Genomic DNA, 6,301 nt, shown 5'->3' with positions numbered 1-6,301 from the left:
GGGGGGGGGGGGGACTTTGAGGTCCCAACTGTCGGAGCATCAGTTGGCAGCGTCAGTCTGTGCTTAGTGTTCAAGCTATACGCTTTGAAAAATTGGAGTCGGGTAGATTACACCCGGGAATTACACCCGGGACATTACAGTCCGTACGGAACGTTACAAAATTTGCATTTGTGAAAAATTAAAAATTGTCCGAAACGATTGTATTGTATCTTGATACGGTCTGTTTTTATTAAAAAAAAGTGTTTAAAAGTAAAATATCAGTGCCAAAGACAGTGTGAAGCGGAAGGCGTCAGTTCAAAGTCTAACGTTGCTCCGTTTATTTCAAATCACTTTATGCACTAGAGCATAGTGGTATGTAAAGTTACATTATTTTCAATGTTTTTAGGTTATATTAAAGTATTCTAATATTTAATTTTTATATTTATTATTATAATATTTATTCGTAAAGATGGCGACGCGTACGAGAACTCGGAATGTTGCAGCTCTTGAAGAACTGTATCGACAAAACGACATGCAAAGAACATGTGGCTAAGATATGCTGCGAGTGCGCAAAATAAATTGTAATAGTTTTTAAGTCTTTTATGTAATCTTTTATATAATGTTTATTTTGTCATGCAATAAACAAAATTTGTTTAAACAATTTGTTGTTTATTTATGTTATACTCATCATTATTACTTCCCTGCCAGCTATACGTGACAAGCACGTCACGACGTCTCAGCGACGTACTTGCGACGTGCCTGTAACGTCTGTGCAGGCAGGGTTATAACGCGTACTTACGTACCTTGAAGAAAATATATTTTTTGAAAAACGAACAATACCATTTTAAAGTAAAACTTTTCAATTTTCTAAAGCCGCTTGTGAAATGTCGATATCTTTTTTTTTCATAAAAATATAAGCTTTTGAAAAAAAAACAATTTTTTGATAGAATATTTGGAATATTGTTTACATTTTCAACTATAACTTTTTTTAGTAAAAGAATATCACGAATCTAATAAAACCATCGCATTCTCGAGAAAATTTCCGATCGATTTAAAAAAAAAAAAGTTTTAATTGATGAATTACAGCTCAATATACAGTCGATCAAAATTGCCTGGTTAGATTAACCTATGTCCGTACGGAACGTTACATTTTTATAGTCCGTACCCTGAGGGTTAAAATATTATGATTTTCTCATTTTTCACCTTCGCACAATAATTCTCAGTATTTGATTACTATTAATATTTAACAGTAATTTTATTATCAGTATTCACCAGAAATTAAGTACTGCCAAAAAATTACTGAATTACTGGTAATACTTAATCACTAATAATTTTTCAGTATTTCTTAGTATGATATTTCTGTAAAGGATAAGAATAAAGTATTACGAATACGGCCTGAATTACAAACTTGCTTTGCGCGTGTGCTTGTGTACATTCAGAAGCAAGTATGATGTCCCTCGGGCCCGTATACACCTGTCAAACAGTCGAAAGCGACAACAGGCATATACGGAGGGCGTATTGTACGTCTTATGTACAACGCGAGAGAAGCGAAGATGGAACGTAGGGGAAGTGGTGGGAGACATTCCGATGTTGTATCCTTATCGCACGTCGTCCGATCGAGAGAGAAAACATCAGCAGACGTTACCAGTTGTTAGTGGTGTCCTCAATAGCTGTCTCACTCACTCAACACTTGAATGCAGAGAATATGAGCGAAAGCAACAACTAGGGACACCGCGCTGTAGGTACCTCGCTTGCTCAAATATCCATGTATTATGCTTTCCTCTTTTCTCCTTAGCAGAAATGCACGTTGTGCCGATGAATGACACCAAAATTTTGTTGTGTTGTACGAATGACGACAAAATTTTGTTGTGTTGTACGAATGTGAATTGTCATTTCCGATGTATTTTTACCCGCTGAACACAAATCCTTAGTCCAAATTTGATTACCGCGTTACATTTTTGAAAAAAATACATCGGAAATAATAGACATATTTCGTCATAAGGTCATTAAGATGCGTCCGCATATAATATTGAAATATTAAGATCTTTACAAAGAATGAATTTTGCCGGCATATGAAAAAATCATTTGATACTATAAATATTTCAATAATATTGCCGCATATACCATTGCCGATAGCAATGGTAATGGACAAAAACATTTTACAATTTGACATATCCTACGGAATGGAATAAATTTTTTTTTTCGTAAATTTTATGATAACCATCAGTATAGATATATCAATATATAACATTGAAGTATAAACTTATCTTTGCAATTTTAAAAAGAGGCAGATTTTTTTTGCAAAATTTCGACATATCTAAGGGCACGATCCATTGCATGCTGCAAATGTTTCGAAGTCTAAGCACTCAAAGCATGCATTATCCATGCATTTATTTTAAATCGCTTAAAGCAAGTTAAAGCAAGTTTTAAAGCAAGTTTTTCTTAAAGAGACTTTTTCTTGCTACTTAAGGTAATAGATATGGAAGCGGTGGGGCTAATAATGAAGGGGTCTACAGCTTTTTGATTTTATTGACTTTTTACTTTGCTTTACGCGAAATTTGCGACACTTGCGTTGTATTCTGTTCTGTACTCCTTTTCTACGCTGAAGAAGGTCCGAACTGACAACCTAAACGTACATGATATTTATAGAAGAGTTGTATTAATTGTTTCTTTACATTAAACCTACATAACATGAACCAGCAAAAAATCGGCTTACATGCCTACTGTTTATATTTAGAATTAAATTAATTTTTACAAGAGTCTTATAACATTATTAGTTCTTTCTTATTTCTTTTAATTTGTAAGAAAACAACGATATTTTATAATTTTTACCATAAAATTTATGAAAAGAATTCATTCCACCTAGTACAGTACGTCAAATTAACACAATAAGTGTAGTAAGCTTTAAGTCATAAGAAATTGGCAAACCTCATTCGATTATTCTTGTAAAAGTCGACTAGGATTGTTTAATTTTTTAATGCTTAAAGCTTACTACACCTATTGTATTCCCGGTCTTAAGCGAGTTAAAAGAAATGCATGGGTAACTTTGAGTGCTTAGGGTGCCATTATATGAAGCGCGGAAACGCGGAAACGCGGGAGACAAAATCTTATTAGATCCGCTACGCGTTCCGCGTCTGTTTTGATTGCCTTATATTACATGAGGCATATTTTGAGCGGAAAAGCGGTATGGGGAATTATAAAATATTAATTTTTAACGGTATTTATTAATTAAAATGTTTGTATTCAACAGATAAGCTGAAAAGATAAACATATTAGTAAAAATTGCAGTAAATTAAGTTAATACAATTTAAAAAAATGAATACAGATGTTTATTTGTCACCAAATCGTTTCGCTTTTCCGCGCAAATTGTGTTCCATGTAATATAAGGAGAAATAAAGTCGCGGAACAAGCGCGGAAAAATCCACCGTCACAAGTTGTCACAAGTTATCACAAGTTGTTCAATTTAACCGCCGTTACATTAAAATATGTTCAAATGTTCGGACCTGATATTTTTTTGGAATTCATATTTTGGTACCTTGGATGAAAAGACAATAGAGAAAAGTATTGGACCTTCCGCTTTTCCGCTTTTTCAACGTACGGGAAGAAATAATTCAATTCGCGGAACGCGGAAATCTAATAAGATTTTGTCTTTCGCGTTTCCGCGTTTCTGCGCTTCATGTAATGGCATCCTTAGACTTTGAAGTGTTTGCAGCGTGCAATGGATCGCGCCCTTAGATATGTCGAAACTCTGCGATAAAAATCTGCCTCTTTTTAAAATTGCAAAGAAAAGTCTATACTTTATGTTACATACTGATATATCTATACTGATGGTTATCGTGAAATTTACGAAGAAAAAAATTTATTCCATTCCGTAGGATATGTCAAATTGGGAAATGTTTTGTCCATTACCATTGACATCAGAATATGCGGCAATATTACTGAAAAGTTTATAGCATTCGATGATTTTTTTTATATGCTGATAAAATTCATTCTTTGTAAAGATTTTAATATCTCAATATTACATGCGGACGCATCTTAACGACCTTATGACGAAATATGTCTATCATTTCCGATGTATTTTTTTAAAAAATGTAACGCGGTAATCAAATTTGGACTAAGGATTTGTGTTCAGCGGGCAAAAATACATCGGAAATAACTATTCACATTCGTACAACAACAAAATTTTGTCGTTTGGTGTCATTCATCGGCACAACGTGCATTTCTGCTAAGGAGAAAAGAGGAAAGCATAATACATGGATATTAGAGGGAGCGAGACATCTACAACGCGGTCCCTATAGCTGTTGCTTTCGCACATATATTCTCTGCATTCAAGTGTTGAGTGAGTGAGACAGCTATTGAGGACACCACTAATCCCTGGTAACGTCTGCTGATGTTTTCTCTCTCGATCGGACGACGTGCGATAAGGATACAACATCGGAATGTCTCCCACCACTTCCCCTATGTTCCTTCTTCGCTTCTCTCCCGTTGTACGTAAAACGTATAGTATGCCCTCCGTACATGCCTGTTGTCGCTTTCGACTGTTTGACAGGTGTATACGGGCCCGCTGAGGGACACCATACATGTCTCTGAGTGTACGTGTGAACTAGAAACTCAAATCTGAAAAATCTACTTTTCCTGATTTTTTTGTGAATGAGATTTCGTGAATGAGACTGCATCAATTTTAATCGGACTCGATCGAAAACAAGCATCAACATTATATAAGAAAAATGCCATTATTTTTTTATTATGTCTTTAATTTCTGAGAAACCAAATTTTAATCTGAAATTTTAATCGAAAGTATCATTGACATGAAAATTCTGGATTATTCTCTTACTAGAAATATCATACTAAAAAATATCATACTGAAAAATTATTAGTGATTAAGTATTACCAGTAATTCAGTAATTTTTTGGCCAGTGCTTAATTTCTGGTGAATACTGGTAATAAAATCACTGTAAATATTGATAGTAATCAAATACTGAGAATTATTGTGCGAAGGTGAAAAATGAGAAAATCATAATATTTAAAAAATATACTTATAATATCTAATTTTTTTATGTTTCATAAACCATTGAGTATCGAAGATTGTCAACACACACTCTAAACTTTCATGAATCCTCCTCTCGATAGTTTCGCCCTTTTCCAAGCGCCCTTATAGAAATATTATACTAAGAATCATTGATAATTACTTATTATCCAGTATTTTTAATACTGAAAATAAGTAATTATCAATGATTCTTAGTATGATATTTCTATAAGGGCGGTATATCACCGCTTACCCATCCATGTCCTGACTCCGTTAAAGTGTTGCTTAACCTAGTGATCGAGGGGCACACGGCGATTGCCAATGACTCCAATGATATTCCTACGATTTACGCTTATATAACGCTTATATCTTTACAGTGTTCACAGTATGTTATAACATACCTAGCAAACACCAGTCATATAATCATGTGTTCCGACGTAAAATTCCGACATACGGTATATTGAGTTCCAAGCCTAAGGGGTGCCGCACACGAATTGACATAATAGTAACGTATGACGTACCGTAAAAATGGACCAATTACAATTGAGCATTCACAAAAATGACAATCTTACGGTTCGACGATACTCAAAGTGAATGGTCAATTCTTACGCTACGTTTTACGTTACTGTTATGTAAGAATTTTTTATATCAATATTTTCTTTTGTATAGTTAATCTTTTAGCTGGATTTTTGTTATAATAGCTGAATTTTTGTTGTTATTCTCACTTGATGTAAGTCTCTGATATACATTTTGTAGGAATTTTATATAGCAACATTTTCTTTATATAGTATTTTTTAGCAGAATTTCATGTAACTTTTACTTGATGTTTGTTGGATAATTTGTTGATAGATATTGAAACAATGTAACAACATTCGATATGCGATGAATATTGATGTAATATAGTAAACCAGTGATAATTACTTTTAAATTTTTAACAGAATGTTATAATGATTAATCCTAACAGAAAAAATAAAAAATCCAAGAAAATTTAAATTAAACAAATCGAATTACTAAATGTAGAAAGAAACTTTTAAAAAATACTATTTAAAACAATAGTGTTATTTCATCAAATGACATGGTTTTCTTGAACGAAATAAAAATTTTTATTATCATCATTTAAAAAAATGATATTTCGTTTAATAATATAATATTATAATGAAACAAAAAAAACCTACCAAAATTAAACAAGTAAAATTAAACGAATATTAAATCTAAGGAAAGTGTTTTCTCCGAAAAAACGGTATAAGAAGTATAAGAAATATGTAATAAGACAAATTCTAGTATTAATGATTGCCA

Source organism: Odontomachus brunneus, unplaced genomic scaffold, assembly GCF_010583005.1.
Source record: "Odontomachus brunneus isolate Ranch 3 - 2012 unplaced genomic scaffold, Obru_v1 Obru_scaffold_206, whole genome shotgun sequence".
Taxonomy (NCBI): Eukaryota; Metazoa; Arthropoda; class Insecta; order Hymenoptera; family Formicidae; genus Odontomachus; species Odontomachus brunneus.
This window is presented reverse-complemented; position numbering follows the sequence as displayed.